General features: G+C 43.6%; 1 pseudogene; it reads left to right on the forward strand.

The window, feature by feature from the left end:
- The first annotated feature begins 1,036 nt into the window (after positions 1 to 1,036).
- On the forward strand, positions 1,037 to 1,504 carry LOC114511124 (annotated as a pseudogene).
- Positions 1,505 to 18,457: the final 16,953 nt, after the last annotated feature.

The raw sequence follows: 18,457 nt of genomic DNA on the forward strand, positions 1-18,457 counted from the left end.
AAATAATAACTTTGGGCAAAGATACAGAGAAACTGGAACCCTCCTGCCTCACTAGTAGTAATATGAAATGATGCGGCCACTGTAGAACAGTTTGGTAGGTCCTCAAAAAATTTCAACATAAGATTACTTATATGATCCAGTAATTCCACTCCTAGATATGTACCCAAAACAAATGAAAACAGGTGTTCAAACAAAACCTATACACAGTACCTGTAGTCAACAATACTGGGACTTCTGGTTAAGATGGAGGCACAGGTAAACACAGCTCACCTCCTTACACAACCACAGCAAAAATTACAACTAAACTACAAAACAACTATCACCCAGAATTATCAGAAAATTGAGCTGTATGGAAGTCTGACAACCAAGGAATTAAAAAGGTCACACTCATTTATAGGTAGGAGGGGTAGAGACTCGGAGTCACAGAACAGGCAGTCCCATACCCACGTGTGGTGGATAATAACTGGGAGGGATCCCAGCCTCACATGAGACCACCCAGCCCAGGGTTCCATTGCCAGGAGGATAAGTCCCCACAACCTCTGGCTGTAAAAACCAGTGGGGGCTAGGGCAGCAGAAGAAACTGCAGGATTCTCAGGCATTTCTCCTAAAAGTGTTCACAACAGACTTAGGACTTACACAGACTCACTCTCTCTGGGCTCCAGCACTGGCGCAGCAGCTTGAAGGGCACCAGTGACATATGGGGAGAAACTGAAGTGTCTGGCATCAGGGTGAGTGCTGAAAAAGAGCATCTTCCTAGACAAAACTTCAGAGACCAGGTAAAGCCATTGTTTGTTTTCCAAGCCCTTCCCCACACAGAGCCACAGAGCGGTGGCACCATATCTGATACTCCATCAACCTGGTTCACATAGGTTGCCCTGCCCAGGCGATTACCTAAGTCTCCCCGCATCCAACTTACAGTGCACTTTTCTATATTAGCCCACGCTATACTAAGACAGGGAGTCAAAGCAGCTCTACCCAATACATAGAAACAAACACATGGAGGCTGCCAAAATGAGGAGACAAAGAAATATGGCCCAGACAATTCCTCACACTCTTTCTTTTCAACCTGGGCCCATCATAATGGCTCCCACTAAGAAGGGTGGCGAGAAGAAGAAGGGCCATTCTGCTATCAATGAGGTAGTGACCAGAGACTACACCATCAACATCCATAAGCGCATCCCTGGAGCGGGCTTTAAGAAGCGTGCCCCTGGGCACTTAAAGAGATCCAGAAATTTGCCTTGAAGCAGATGAGAACTCCAGATGTGCCCATTGACACCAGGCTTAACAAAGCCATCTGGGCCAAAGGAATAAGGAATGTCCCATACCATATCCAGGTGAGGTTGTCCAGAAAACACAATGAGGATAAAGAGTCACCAAACAAGCTCTATACATTGGTCACCTACATACCTGTCACCACTTTCAAAAATCTACAAACAGTTAATGTGGATGAGTACTAACTGCTGATCATTGAATAAAGTTATAAAACTGCCTTTGAAAAAAAAAACAAAAGAAATATGGCCCAAATGAAAGGACAGACAAAACTCCAGGAAAAGGACTAACAAAATAGTGATAAGTAATCCATCAGATGCAGAGTTCAAAACACTGGTTATTAGGATGCTCAGGAAACTCATTGGGTACTTCAACAGCATAAATAAGACCCAGGAGAAATAAAGGTTACACTAAGTGAAATAAAGAAAAAATTACAGGGAATCAACAGTGGAGTGGATGAAGCCAAAAATCAAACCAATGATTTGGAACACTAGGAAGAAAAAAAATTCAATCTGAACAGAAAGAAGAAAAAAGAATCCGAATAAATGAGGATAGTATAAGCAGCCTGTAGGACAACTTTTAAACACACCAATATTCACATCATAGGGGTGCCAGAAGGAGAAGAGAAAGAGTAAGAAATTGAAAACTTACTCAAAAAATGATGAAAGAAAACTTCCCTAATTTGGTGAAGGAAATAGACATGGAAGTCCAGGAAGCACAGAGAGTCCCAAACAAGATGGACCCAAAGAGGATCACACTGAGACACATCATAATTAAAATGCCAAAGGTTAAAGATAAGAAGAGAATCTTATAAGCAGCAAGAGAAAAGCAGAGAGTTACCTACAAGGGAGTTCCCATAAGACTGTCAGCTGATTTCTCAAAAGAAACTTTGCAGGCTCAAAGGGACTGGTAAGAAGTATTTAAAGTGATAAAAAGCAAGGAGCTACAACCTAGATGACTCTATCCAGCAAAACTATCATTTAGAATGGAAGGGCAGATAAAGTGTTTCCCAGATAAGGTAAAGCTAAAGGAGTTCATCATCACCAACCCATTATTATATGAAATGTTAAAGGGATATATTTAAGAAAAAGAAGATCAAAACTATGAACATTAAAATGGCAATGAATTCACAATTATCAACAATTGACTCTAAAAAACAAACTGAGCAAACAAGCAAAACAGAAACAGAATCATAGACATGGAGATCATTTAGATGGTTACCAGCTGGGAGGGGGAAGGAGGAGAATGGGAGAACAGGTGCAGGGATTAAGAAATACAAATTGGATGTTAAGAACAGTATAGGAAATGGAGAAGCCAAAGAACTTATATGCATGACCCACGGACATGAACTAAGCAGGGGAAACTGCCAGAGGGAATGGTGGGGAGTACTGGGTGGAGGGGGGCAAAGGGAGAAAAATCAGGACAACTATAATAGCATAATCAATAAAATATATTTTAAAAAATAGGAACTTGAAAAACAGAAAATAAAATTACCTTGTGTTACATTAAAAAAGGATAATGTACTTGTATACCTAAAAAGTTGTTTGGAGGGTAGAGCTCATGTCAAGTGTTCTTACCACAATAAAATAATTTTATTTAAAAATTTACATATGAATGTCCATAACAGCACTATTCACAACACCCAAAGGATAGAAACAACCCAAATGTCCATCAAATGATGAATGGGTAAACAACACTGGTATATCCATACAATGGAATATTATTCAGACACAAAAAGGAATGAAATACTGATTCATGTTACAACACGATGAACCTTGAAAACATTATGCTAAATAAAAGAAGTCAGTCATAAAGGACTACAGGTTGTATGATTCCATTTATTCCATATTCCATCATCCAGAATAAGCAAATACATAGAGACAGAAAAGAGATTAGTGGTTGCCAGGGGCTGGGAAATGGGAAGTGACTTCTTAATGGATACGGGTTTCCTTTGGAGTGACGAAAACATTCTGCAGCCATAGTGGCAATGGTCCACAATTTTGTGAATGTACTAAATGCCACTGAAATGCATGCATTAAATGGTTAAAATGGTAAATTTTATGTTTTAAGTATTGGATCACAATTTAAAGAACAACAATGGGATACACTGTATACCTATTAAAATGATTAAAATTTAATAGACTAAAAGATCAGTCATACCAAATGTTGGCAAGGATGTGGAAGAACTAAAACTCTTCACCATATATCACTGGTAAGAATGTATGTTACAATCACTTTGGAAATCAGTTTTGTGATTTCTTTAAAACCTTACCACACACCAACTACCATATGACCCAGACATTTCTTTCCTCGGTGTTCCAAGAGAAACAAAAACACATGTTCACACAAAAGATTGTACACAAATATCCATAGCCAAAAACTGGAAACAATCAGTCTCTCAACAGAGAATTCAATAAACAAATAGTGGTATTTCATACAGTGAAATACTATTCAACAATATAAAAAGAATGAGTTATTCTCATGTACAACAATCTGGAAGCATTTCAAAAGAATTACACTGAGTGATAAGAAGCCAAACAAAAATGAGTACATACTGTATGATTGCATTGATATAAAATTTTAGGAAATGCAAATTAAGCTATGTTGACAAAAGCAGATCAGTGGTTGCCTGGTGACTAGGTGTTGGGGTGGGCTGATGAGAAGGGCCAGGAAGGGGAGTTTTCAAAAGGACACCGGGGCCCTGACTGGGGTAGTCCAGTCGGTGGGCATTGTCCCACACAGCGAAAGGTTGCCGGATCGATTCCCAGTTGGGGCACACACCTGGATTGCAGGCTTGGGTACACACAAGAGACAACCAATCGATGTTTCTCTCTCACATTGATGTTTCTCTCCTTCCATCTCTTCCTCCTTTCCCCTCTCTCTAAAAATAAAGAAAGAAAACCTTTATTAAAAAAAAGAACATCAGGAAACTTTAAGTGATAATATTCCTCTCATGATTATGGTAAAGGCTTCACAGGTATATTCACACACCAAAACATATAAAATTTCACACTTTAAATATGTGCATTTTATTGTATTTAATAGTATCTCAATGAAGCTCTTAAAAACAGTTTTAAAGTATATGTGATAAGACATCTTTAGGGAATAAAATATAAACAAAGCTTATACTTTCTACTAGATTGTACAGTTATAATTTTTATTTTTAAAAAATTTAATCTTGCTCCAAAGGGTGAGAGTTATGTTTGAGAAATTGAATGTGTTATATACTCAATGTGTTCTATCAATTGCTTTACTGGTGACTATATTGGTCAGAATAGGGTAGATTAAACTGCAGTACCAAACAGCCCAAATGTAAGTGGCTTAACACCACCAAGGTTTATTTCTCACTTACTCTACACATCCCTAACAACTGTGAAGAGGGTATTTTCATGGTAGTTTCCCTGAGACCCTGGACAATAAATCTCCGATATCCTGGAATGTGGCCCCCTTGCTCAGTGCAGCTGAAAAGAGAGAACTAAGGAGTCAAGCATACACAATTCAATTCTCCAGCCCACAAATACCAATAATTCCCATTTATTGATTAGTCACAAAAATTAGTCTTGTGATGTGACCGTGCTTTACTTCAAGGGGGCAGGGGAGTGTATGCCTCTATGTGCCCAGAAGTAGAGAAGTGGATATTGGTGACTATTAATAATCTACCACGATTACCCATGAAACTAAAAATGATTTTCACACCCACAAATGACAAAGGATTTGCAACCAAATGATTTGCTCAGAGAATGTGAACTGTCTGTGAGCCAGAGTTGCCGTCCAGAGAGGTGGGAAAACTGTGGCTCCATCTACACTCAGAAGTCTCCTGTTCTCTCAGTACAGTCCCTGAAGAATGACCCAAAGTTCCACAGATCCCAGGGACAGCTGGGTAGCAATTCTATTTGACTTTCAGAAGTCCCTTAGCTGCCTAGAAATCAGCTCTTTTACACTTGTAACGCATACCATCAAATACCTCCACCACTCACGCACTCAGTATCTGCTACCTACGCCTAGGTACTGAAGAAACCCACTCATTGGGTGGGGCCTGCACACAAGAGGTCTGAACAAGGTGCTAGAGGAACACAGAAGAAAGAGCGGTGAATTGTTTTTCATGTTTTAAACTCTGATATAGCCATTTGGGGGGTGCTTTTGTGATACAAATCTTAGCCCCCACCTTGCCAACTCTGCCCCTTACCAACTCTGTGGTGATAGGCAAACCCCTTCCCCTTTCTGAGGCTCAGTTGCCTCACCTGTGAAACGGGAATGATGAGGCTTACCTCCCAGAACTGTTGAGAGAATGAGAATGAGATCATGTCTGTGGCATGCTTTGTAAACTGTCAAGTTTTGTGTCCGTCCAAGTTATCACCACCACCATCATCACGGCTGTTTTGCGCTGTCTAGAAGGGAGGCCCTGGGGTTGGGGAAGGCCCAGAGGAGAGAGGGGCTCCTAGTCTGACCCTGAGACCCTGCTGGAGTCAGGGCCTCTCTCTAATTAACTCTTCCTGGCAGAAATTCCTTGCTGGACATGTTTGCCTACCAGTGACAAGCCAGGTGAGGCTTCCAGGGGCCGCCTACTGGCCCTGACACACTGGGGAGGAATGATGATTCACAGCCCTCTAACAGCCTTGCTGACAGGCCTCTTGGCCCAGCCCCTGGCAGAGGCTGTAGAGGGCTAGCCAGGGTGCAGTGGGGCCATCCGGTTTTTAAGAAGAGAAAGAAAAATGGAAAGACAGAGGGGAAGAAACTTGAGACATAAGGGGACAAGAAAGGCAAAAAAAGGCAAAAGAAGGAGGGAAGAGAAAAAAGCAGAATGTGGTTATCAGAGAAATATTCAATGGGTATAGTTTGTTTTGGAGTGTGAAAAAGTTCTGGAGACTACTTACACAATGATGTGCCTATACTTAACACTACTGAGCTGCACACTTAAAAATGGTTAAGAGGGTACATTTTATGTTGTGCTTTTTAACATAATTAAAAATTGAGTTAAAAGTTATGTGAAGAATTGAAAAGGGGAGGAGAAGGGACGGAGGAAAGGAAGAAAGGAGGGAGGGGAGAAAGTAGACGAGAGGAAGGAATGAGGAAGGAGGGAAGGAGAAAGGAAGGAAAGGGCAAAGGAAGAGACGGAGGATGGGAGAAGGGAAAGGGAGAGGAAGAGAAAGATGTAGGGAGGGAGGAAAGAAAAGAAAAAGAGGAAGAAAACGAAGGCAGGAATGGAAGGAAGGAGGAACCGGAGGGAGGAAGGGGAAATTTAAAAAGATGAAGGGAATAAAGGGAAAAAATAAAAATGAAAAGAAGGGAAAGGAAGGAGGAAAAGAACGCCTCGCAGCGGACTACCGGGCAGCGAAAGCGCGCCCCGCCCCGCTGCCTCCCCCAGGTCGGCCAGGGGCACCGCGGGAGGAGGGCTCGGGGGCGGGGCTACTGTGCGTGACGCCATCGCGCTGCGCCGTCTCCCCGCCTTCCGGTCCGCGCCGGGGCGTTGGGCAATCTCGCGTCTCGCTGGTGGCTTCCCCGTTGGCGGTTACCGCTCTCCCTGGGTGGCTGCGAGTCCCCTGGCCTTTGGCCTTCTGCCCGGCCAGCCCCGGCGGCGGCGGCGGGAGGATGATAATTGCCCTGAGACGCGGCCCTTATCTGGGTGGGTTGTGCAAAGCGCGCAGGAGCGAGGGCCCCAGGCTGCGGCTCGCACGCCTCAGCGGCCAGGCATGCGCGCGGGGGCGGGGGGGGGGGGGGCCTCCGGGGGTTCCCGCTGTAGACGTTGCCCCCTGTACCGAAAGAGCCGCTGGCCTGCATAATCATAGCAGAGGGTGAGGAAGACCTGGGCTCCCCGCCCTGCCCTGGCCCCTGCTTAGCTTCTGGGCGCAAGGCTCCTTCACAGTAGGAGTAAAATACTACCTGTCGTGGTGGTGGTGAGGATTTAGAAGGAATGCAGGTGAGGCCTAGAACAGTGCCAGGCACACGTTAGGTACCTGAGGGGTGGTAGCCACTATTCTCTTACCACCCGCCGCAAGACCCCACGCTAAGGTCTGTTTGCTAGGCTCACCCACCTGGCCCACACACCGCCAACCAAGACCTGAGTTCAAGTTTTGTCTGCCACTGACTTGCTAGATGGCCTTTGGAAATTTGCCTTCCACTTCTGGTCTTCAGTTCCCTCTTCTGAAATTCAATAATGAAGTCATTGCCTCGCCAGTCTGTTAGGAGGATTAAATGAAGTGACCCTTGAGAGAATGTGAGGGACGCAGATCTATGTAGCTCTGCCCTGTCACTGCCCTTGAAAAATTCCTTCCCTTGGCTTCCATGGCAACAGATAGTTCAGGTTTTTCTCCTGCTTCTGGCTACTTCCCATTCTCTTTCCAGGCTCCTCTTTTACACATCCCTTAGAAGTTCGTGTCCCTTGAGGCTTTCTCTTAGGCATTCCTTGGTGAGGGGTGACTTGACTACATCCTCTCCAAGACTTCAGGTCCCAGCAGACAAGTGCAGCCCAGACCTCTCTTCTATAGATTCGGATGTTTACAGGACACCACTAGGGTGGGCCGCACAGGAACTTCATATTTGACATTCCAAATTGAACACATCATCCTCCTACCCCAGAACCACAGGATGATGTCTAGGTTCTCCACCCTCCCCAGGTCAGAAAGGAACCTAAGGACCATCCTTAAGGTTTTCCTCCTGCCTGTCTTCCTTCTATCCGAATAATTACTAAGTCCTGTCTTTCCTGCCTCTAATGTCCCTCAGCCTGTCTTTCCCATTCCCACTGTCACCATCCCTGTTTTGGCCGCTGCCACGTTGCTCACTTGGAACTGCAGCAGCATCCCAACTTGTCACTGTTTCCAGTCTTGCCCCCTCCAGCCCATTATCTACACTGAAACCAAAATAAGCTTCCTAAAACAAAAACCGAACGTAACTCCACGTGCTATGGCCAGCCCTCCAAACTCTAACCACATGGAACTTAATTTCTCTTCTCAGTGCCATACCTCTGGGCCTTTTCACATGCTGTTCCTGGAACACTTACATTTCCTCTTTGTTTGACTCCTGCTTGTCCTGCAGATTTCCACGTGAACACTTCCTTTGAAGTGCTTCCCCTGACCTGCCCAACCCTTAACTAACTTAGGCTCCTATCTTATTTGCTCTTATAGTGGTAATATATGAATTCTTCTCCCATTGTGAATTTGTTTCGATAAAAACTTTCTAGAAAGCAAAGAGTGTGTCAAAATTAGTTTTAATTCTCACACAATGGTATATTTTTTATCAATTTTAGAAAGAGGAGGGGAGAGAGAAACATTGATCAGTTGCCTCCTGTACACACCCTGGACCAGGAATCAAACCTGCAACATAGGTATGTGCCCCGGCTGGGGAAAGAACCTGCAGCCTTTTGGTGTACAGGATGATATTCCAACCAACTGGGCCACTCATCCTGGGCCAGAATCTTTTAATACGCCCATATCCTTCAACCCAGCAATTCCTCTTTTCAGTAACTTAAGAAAAAACCTTAAAGATGCACTCCAATATTTAAGGACTCTGATATTCATCAGTGTGAGAAAACACAACAAAAAGGTTCAATGAGGGATTGGTTAAATATTATGTCCATACAATGAAGTCCTGGGCAGCTATTGAAAATGCAGGAGAATAGAGAAAATCATTCACAGTATAATGTTAGGTAGGAAAGAGGCTTGTAAAAAGTTGTATCCAGTATGGATCTAATTTTTTAATTAAAATGCACAGAGAAAAAGAGTATCTGAAAAGACATATACCAAAATGTTAAAGTGTCATCTCTAGGTGATGGGGTTTTAGATTTTAACTTTTTTCATTTTACTTACCTGTGTTGTCTTCCATAATCCTGTTTTTCTAATTATGTGATTTTTTTTTAATTTAAAAAATCAAATGTTTGTTGACTGATTGCATATTTTTATCCAGAGGCCTGAGCCAACCTGGCTGGGACAGTTGGGCCTTTGGAGCTCCTCACCAACATGAGAAGGGGAGGGGCCTAAACAGTAGAACAAAATGCCTCTCATCTGTGCTGGAATCAAATATACAGCAGTGTCAGCGGGAAGGGAAAACACTTGCTCTTCTGGTAGGAATGGATACTGGAGGAATTTTCACTCATTGAAGAACTTAGCTTGGGAATTTCTAGACTGGTAGTATTCAGTGAGAGCTTGGAAGTATTCAAATTCCATCCACTCATTTCCATATCAGGGAACTGAAACCCAAAAAATGATTGGCAACTCGCCAGACATGCCAACTCGCCAGACATGCCAACTCGCACATGAAGGCAATGGCAGAGCTAGAATTTGATCGTGTTTCCTCACTCCCTGGCCCCTGCGCATTCCAATATATGTTCCCATCCCGTCCCCAGAAACTGACACCAAGAGTCCCTATACACACAAAGGCAATCAAGAGTGCTTGATTTCCACCCAAAGTTCTTACCTCCAGAAAGCAGACCATCCTTGGGTTTATTTAACTTTACCATGGGGATCTCTTATACTGATCTTTGAGAAGTTGACCCATTTAAATTCCCCACTAAGCTCTCTTCTAAAGAATAGCCAGTTGTAATGATTATATTCCAAACTCTACTGCTTTCTCTGTGGCAAGCCTTTTTCCATAAGGTAATCTTTTTTAAAATTTTATATTTTATTCTCCCAATAGCTATACATGTAAGTATTATAGCAGGTCCTCAAATAACATTGTTTTATTCAGTGTCATTTCAAGATAACATTGATGAGATACCTTAGGAACTGAACTCTTCTTTACAGCAATTAGGCTATGGTAAAACTGGTTTCATCATGCATCGTTTCACTTAAAGTCACAGAACATACCCATGATGTTAAGTGAAAACAGCATACTGTGCTTTTGCCCTATGAAGAAACTGAGATTCAAGGAGGTTAAGTAATAGCCATAAGTACCACAGTAAGGAGTCAAACTCCCACTCTCAGTAGACTCTCCGGTACCAGTGTGGACCTGTGTCCCTGGTCTACACTGCCACGCCTGAGCAGGTGTTCCTTTCCATAGTCTACTGAGGGGCATTTTTAAGACTTGCAGAAAATAGAGCTAAAGAGACCTTGGAGGTCCGCATTTCACATCTTGTGTCATTCTTCAAACAAACCACTTTGTTCAGGGTGGTTTATACTATGAACTGTGGTTCAAGGACCTGAACTTAAAACCTGGCTGAGCCACTTACTAATTGTGGCTTTCAGCAAGTTACTTAACCTCTCTGTGCCTAGATTCCTCATCTGCAGAGCGTGGGTAGTAATTAATTCATAGAATTGCTACAAGGATTAAATGAGTTATAACATTAAAGTCCATAAAACAGTGTTTGACACACATTATCATTACCGTGCTGTAAGTACTGCTAATGAGAGGTTACGATGCACCAGGTGTTAAAGTAGCGAATGGGATAGCACAGATGACAGAGACATTGTCCTCTCCTTGGGGTGCTCCTGGTGTGGAAGTGAGGTGCAGAAACCGTACATAATTACAATGTAACAATGTGGCAAACTCAACAGAGACTTGGGTGGGCACTCTGAGAGTGGATGTGACTTGTCCCAGGAAGCAGCAGAATCAAGACTTGAGCTCCAGCATCCTAAGCCTCTTTGTATCCCAACTCATGGATTAGGAATTTGCCAATGGCTTATGTACATGTGACCCAAAGTCTTTCCACATGACACCAGAAAGAGGTTCCCAAGGCCATGGCCGCCTCAGTTAAACATGTTACTAATACGTCAATAAACATTTGCCAAATGAGTCAGTGAGTAGAAGGCGTTGGTGAAACGACAACCAACTTTCCCCTCAGTGCTCACCTCCTCAGCGTGCAGACATGAAGCCGTGGCACTAGGCAAAGCAGTGATGAGCCCTGGGGGACAGCTGGCCACACCCTCTTCATCCTCTAAAAGGGTGGCTTGTTGGGGCCCCACCAGTCACTGGCTCCTTTGTCACAGCTGTTTCTGATGCCTTCAAGGGAGATTTTTACTTCACTCAGTGTAATCACTTCCACAACTATGTTATTTGTATGCGACCAACTCTGCACAGAGGCAGGTGGATCAGCCCAAAGCCCTGCCCTCAGGGAGTTTGCATGGCAGTAGAGGAAATAAACCCTAACCATAACAAACTGCTGTCCTGTGAGGCAGACTGTGCTGGAGCCCCAAGAAAGGGTCAGACCAAAGACAACCGGAATCCACATGATAAGAGCTTCATGGTAGTGTGGTAGGCTGAATGAATAACACAGCCCCAAAGATGTCCCTGTTCTAATCCCCGGGATCTGAGAGTATTGTTTTATGTGGCAAAGGGTCTTTGCAGATGTGAATAAATTAAGGATTATCCAGGGTGGGCCCTAAGTGTAATTACAAGTATCCTTATAAAAGGGAGGCAAAGGGGGATTTGACTCCAGCGAAGTGATATTGGAAGCAAGAGGTTTGAATAATTACAGAATTCCTTGGCTCATAATTATGAGCCAAGGAATGTAGGCCATCTCCAGAAGCTAGAAAAAAGAAAAGGAAATGGATTCTCCAGTAGATCCTCCTGAAGGAATCAACTTTGCTGACACTTTGAATGTGGCCCAGTGAAACCATATTGGACTTGTGGCCTCCAGAAATAGAATAAATTTGGGTTCTTTTAAGCCACCAAGTCTGGTGATTTGTTTCAGCAGCCACAGAAAACAAATACAAATAGATTGCTGACTATATTTACACAATCTGTCTAGGTTTTATATATGAACTCTGGAGCCACACTGCTTGGGTTCAATTCCTGGCTCCGCCATTTTTCATTTATGTAGCATTGATCAGCTTAGTTCTCTGGGCTTCAGCCCCTTTGTCTATAGAAGAGAAAGAATATTTAGTACCTCCCACCCGCCCCCATAGGAATGGTGTGAGGAATGAAGTGTAGGAGATACTACTAGTGCTCACCAAGATTTGGTTCTCCTTACCTTCTCCCTTGTAGTAAGAAGATTCTACACTTCCTTCCCCCTTGTAGTAAGGTGGCACCACCTGACTTTTTCTGGCCAATGAAATGTGAGCAGTAGCCCTGGCTGGTGTGGCTCAGTGGATTGAGTGCTAGCCTGTGAATCAAAGGGTCACTGGTTTGCTTCCCAGTCAGGGCACATGCCTGGGTGCAGGCCAGGTCCCTGGTTGAGGGGTGCATGAGAGGCAACCACACATTGATGTTTCTCTCTCTCTTTCTCCCTTTCCCTCTCTCTAAAAATAAGTAAAAAAAAATCTTGTTTTAAAAAAAGAACAAAACGTGAGTAGTGAAAAATCCCTGTGGGACTGGAGCCACAGGTGCCTGTGGGCAAGTCACAAACTTTCTCAGACTCAGGAACATGATGAATGTCCCTTTCAATACGTACTTTCTAGGACTCTGAGCATCATGGACAACATGGACAGTAAACAAGAGACAAAAAGAAGAGATTAAAAAGGGGCCACGGGGATAGCGTGAAACACATGAGGGGTGTGTGATGTGGGTTCCCCAGAACACGTATGCACACTACAAAAGGTGGCATTGTTATTATAAGTTTATTAACTAATTATAGTAAATGATATTGGGCTTCCACCTAAAGTTTCTTTATAGAATATGTTTTTAAAAAGTGAGTTGATTTAAAGAAAAATATTGATTAAGTAACTATTTAATATCCTCAAACCCATATGAAAGATTGTGGCCTCCAGTCAAAATGGCAGTGTAAGCAGACATGGCTCGCCTCTTCCCACAACCACATCAAAATTACAACTGAAATATAGAACAACTGAAGACACCTATACTTGAACAACAACAAAAAGTTTAAAATATATATAGAACAACCATCACTCAGAAACATCAGAAATCAAGTTGAATGGAAGTCTGACAACTATGGAATTAAAGAAACCACAGCCATCCAGACTGGTAGGAGGGGCACAGACACGGAATGGGCTGGTCTCTCATCCACGTGTGGTGGATAAAAATTCAGGAGTGAGGAGTTCCAGACACCAGGCCCCCTAGCTCAGAGTTCCAGTGCCAGGAAGATAAGTCCCCATAACTTCTGGCTACAAAACCCAGTGGGGATCAAGTCTGCATAAGAAACTGCTGGAGCCCCAAGCAGTTCCTCTTAAAAAACCCACACACAGACTCACCTACTCAGACTCACTCCCTTTGAGCTCCAGCGCCAGGGTGGCAGATTAAAGAGCACTGGTGGCACACTGGGAGAAGCTGAAGTGTCTGGCATTGAGGCAAACAGAGGCCATTGTCCCTTTTCTGAGCCTTCCCCCTGAAGAACCATGGAGCCAGCAGGCTAGTGCCATGTTTGAGACTCCATCAGCCTGGCTAAAGCAGTATGGCCTGCCTTGGAGATCCCCAGAGACTCCACCCCACCCACCTTACGGGCCCACCCAAGCTGCTTTTCCATATGAATAACTGGTCATGGCTCTTGCTTCACAGCTTCCTAAATCCTCTCAAACAAGCAACAGCTAGCCTCAGTGAGTCCCAATCCTGGCATTAGCAGCAGCCAGCCTAGATCCACAGCTTGGTTTTGCCTGGCAATTTCCACAACCAGCACAAGTACAGCCTTCTTACCACAGGCAGGATGGCCCTGGACAAAACAGGTGGGGACTGACCTTGGCTTGCACCACCTGGGAAACCCCAGGACCAGTGCACCAGTGGACAATTACAGACCATGTTGGAGCTCCACCACCCTGCCCCTGCACAGCTGATCCTCCATGGAGGGCGGAGGTTGGTGGTCAGTACTCACAGCTAATCCTTGCAGCTGACTGGCCTGGGTAAATATCTCCCATTGACCTGCAAACAGCAACCAAGGCTCAACTACAAGAGGAGGGTATACTCAGGCCACATGAAGGGTGCACCTTGAGTACCCAGCTTGGGTGATAGGGGAGGCTATGCCACTGCACTCTACAGGATGCTTACTATTTTAGACCACACTACCAAGACAGAGTCAAAGCAGCTCTACCCAATACATAGAAACAAACACAGGGAGACTGCCAAAATGAGGAGACAAAGAAACAGCCCAAATGAAAAACAGATCAAAACTCCAGAAAAAGAGCTAAATGAAATGTAGATAAGCAATCTATCACATGCAGAGTTCAAAATACTGGTTATAAGGATGCTCAAGGAACTTAGTGAGGACCTCAGCAGCATAAAAAAGATCCAGTCAGAAGCAAAGGATTCACTCATTGAAATAAGGAACAATTTACAGGGAAACAGCATTAGAGTGGGTGAAGCCAAGAGTCAAACCAATGATTTGGAACATAAAGAAGCAAAAAACAGCCAATCAGAACAACAAGAACAAAAAAGAATCTCCCCCAAAATAAGGGTGTAGTATAAGCAGCCTCTGAGACAACTTCAAGAATTCCAATGTTTTCATCATAGGGGTTCCAGTAGGAAGAGAGAAAGAGCAAGAATTTGGAAACCTATTTGAAAAAATAATGCAAGAAAACTTCCTAAGTTGGCAGAGGAAATAGACATGCAAGTCCAGGAAGCACAGAGTCCCAATCAAGTTGGACCCAAAGAGGACCACACCAAGACACATCATAATTAAAATGCCAAGCATTAAAGATAAAGAGAGAGTCTTACAAGCAGCAAGAGAAAAGCAGAGAATTACTTACAAAGGAGTTCCCATAAGACTGTCAGCTGGTTTCTCAAAAGAAGCTTTGCAGACAAGAGGGAACAGGCAAGAAGTATTCAAAATGATGAAATACAAGGACCTATAACCAAGATTACTTTATCCAGCAAAGCTATCATTTAGAATGGAAGGGCAGACAAAGTGCTTCCCAGACAAGGTAAAGCTAAAGGAGTTCATCATCACTAAGCCATTATTATATGAGATGTTAAAGGGACTTACATTAGAAAAAGAAGATCAAAACTATAAACATTAAAATGACAATAAACTCACAACTATCAACAAATGAATCTAAAAAATAAAAAAAATAAAAAAATCTAAGCAAAGAACAGGAACAGAATCATAGGTTTGGGAATCATTTGGTAGGTTATCAGCCCTGAGGGAGAGAAGAAGAAACGGGGAATTGGTGCAGGAATCAAGAAGCATAACTGGTAGGAGTAAATAGACAGGGGCATGTTAAGAATAGTATAGGAAAGGGAGAAGCCCAAAGAACTTACCCACACGATCCATTCACATGAACTGACGGGTGGAGGGATTGCTGGAGGGAAAGGGGATACCAGGTGGAGGGGGACAAAGGGTCAACTGTAACAGCATAATCAATAAAATATACTTAAAATATTGTAAAGAAGGAACCAAAAGACTAAAATAGGGGCAACTTCCCCAGAACAATAAAAAGAGCACTTTGGAATTAGCCAGGCCAGGCATCGAATCCAGTTCCTCTACTTGCTGGCAGCGTGACCTCAGTCAAGTTACTCAAGCTCTCTACGAGTGTTTCCTTATTGTTTTGAATGGGAATCATCATTCCTACTTTGCAGGTGGGTATTAGGATTATGACTTACTTTCACTATTACCGACCTTGTATTCTTACTGTTGCCTGTGGGTTTTAACCCAATTTGTGAATTGGAGACCAATCCAACCCATATTCCCCGAAGGCTCAGGCAGGCTCCAGGGAGACAGAGCCCCGTCAGGGCAGCTTCCTGCTCTCCGGGATCTCCCAGTCTAGTGGTGAAACTGACACAAACTCAAAGACCCACAGCCCACAGCCAGGGTGCTGTGGGAGACGAGCAGATCCAGCGGCATGGAGGCATTGAGATGGCTTTGAGGACAGCCACGAGAGCCTGTGTTGGGTCTCGAGCCATGAGTAAGCTTTCAATGGGCAGATGTGGGCAGGGAATGCATACTAGGTAACCTCGCCTCTTTGAGCCTCAGTTTCCTCTTTTGTAAAATTTAAATAATACCACCTACTTTTTCAAGTACTGTTGTGGGGATTAAGTGGGATAAAGTCTGGGAAGAACCTACCACAGCGTCTGGTTCATACCAGGCATTGCATAAATGGAGACAATTACTTTACTGTTATGCTGGATTAATAAAGCCCCAGTGGGTGGCCCCCTCTGTAATTGAACTATCTTCTCCTTCCCTGTGACTCACCTCCAGGACCTAGCCTAGTGACTGGGATATCCCGGACTCCTGGGCATGTTGGAACTATCAAGCTCTCTAGAGTAGTCTTTATGCAGAAGAGACCAATGTTTACAAGAGCTTACATTGTCCTACACCCCCATTTAGCAAACATAGATCCTTGGGCCCCAAGAGAGGGAACATGACTTTTCCCCGTGTTAAAGCCGGGCCTCAAGTCCAGATTTCCATCATCTAAAAAGAGAAAGACCATACCTCTGAGTCAGCCCAGGTCCTCTTGGCCTCATCTTTAAGAGACTGCTATGCAGGAGCCCAGAGAGACCTGCTGGGAAGAAGCAGGAGTGTGGGTGCCTGAAACCTGGGTTTAAATACACCCCGTTGTTATCTGAACCAGGGTCACAGCCCTTTTCCACGCTAGGCCTCAGTGTTCTAAGGCTGAGAGAGGTGGGCTGATACTCCCACCTATGGCTGACTATCAAAAAACCACCAGGATAGGACAGACCAATCAGAGCAGATACTGGCAGGATTCTGATGGCCCCCTCCTGGCAGCTACACACCAAATTCCAGTCAACCCCCTTGGAGTTGTGGGGGAGGTATAGAACATTGGGTGTGCATAATATGTGTTTCCCAAAGTGGAAATATGCCAGCCACGTGTCTTCCTCTCCTTCCCTCCACCTCCCCTCAAGCACCTAGCATTGTGTCCGATACATGCTCTCTCTCTACCTCAAGGTCAAATTGTGTCCTGCAAGTTCCTCTTCCTGAAGAATGTTCACACTCCCAATGAAGAGGCATGGACCTTGTAATTTTTTCATGCTTTATTGAAGTAGAATTGGTACATTATGAAATTTACCTATTTTAAGTGTACAATTCTTTGATTTATAACAGAAGTTTTACAGAGCTGTGCTGCTATCACCACAGTCCAGTTTGGAATGTTTCCGTCATCCCCCTAAGATCCCTCATGCCCATCACTCCCCATCTGCATCCCCAGCCCCTGACAACCATTAGTCTGCCTTCTGTTTCTATAGATTTGCTTTTTCTGGATATTCCTTATAAATGGGCTCATATAAAATGTGGTCTTTTGTGTCTGGCTTCTCTCACCTAGCATGATTTTTGGAGGTTCATCCATGTTGTGGCCTGTGTCAGTACTTCATCCCTTATCTCATTCATTTCATATCCCTGGCACCCTGCCAGTGCCCAGTACATAGTAGAGGCTAGAGAATCTCACACAATGACCAGAGGCCCTTCCAAAATGAGGGCAGCTGCACACCACATAAAGTCTAGTCAACCCCCAAGCTGTTGTGGATGAGGCATCGATCCCCATGCCTGTCATCCATGGTGTGAATGTAGCAATTTGTTTTTAAGCCTGTGATTGTCCACCAGTTGACCTGTCATGCCTTCAACTTCAAAGCTGTGCTGCAGCATCCCATCTACTTATTTTGAATTTGCCTGTATTTGTTCCTCATCCTGACTCTGAAAGCCATGGTGACTCATTGCTCTGCAATTAACTCTCCTTCTTCAGCCCTGAATTGCCTGAACTAGTTAGAGAATGACACTCTAAATACAACTGGTTCCAGCTTTTATTGTAGAACTGCCTATCTCTCCCTCCAAGTCAGTGAATTTTTTTCTCCATATATTTTGGAACTCTATTTTCTGATGTGTATATGGTTGTAATTATTACATAATTTAATGCTTATGGATGGATTGGATTTTTATCTATACATATTGACCTTCTTTGTCTCTTACAATTTTTTTACTTAAAATCTATTTTGTGTCCAAAAGCAAAGGCAGCAAAAGCAAAAATAAATGAGTGGGACTACATCAAACTAATAAGCTTCTGCACAGCAGGAAACCATCAACAAGACGAAAAGGCAGCCTACCAAATAGGAGAAAATATTCACAAACCCTGTATCTGATAAGGAGTTAACATTCAGAATGTACAAGGAACTCATACAATTTAATAGCAAAAAGCCCCCCAAACCCACAAATAACTAATCCAATTTTTTTAAATGGGCAAAGGACCTGATTAGACATTTTCCCAAAGAAAACATACAAATGGCCAATAGCATATGCAAAGATGCTCAACATTGCTAATCATTAGGGAAATGCAAATCAAAACCACAATATGCTGTCACCACACACTTGTTAGGATGACTTGTCAAAAAGTCAAAAGATAACGTGTTGGTGAGTATGTGAAGAAAA

The sequence above is a fragment of the Phyllostomus discolor genome, chromosome 3 (genome assembly GCF_004126475.2).
Source record: "Phyllostomus discolor isolate MPI-MPIP mPhyDis1 chromosome 3, mPhyDis1.pri.v3, whole genome shotgun sequence".
Classification (NCBI taxonomy): Eukaryota; Metazoa; Chordata; class Mammalia; order Chiroptera; family Phyllostomidae; genus Phyllostomus; species Phyllostomus discolor.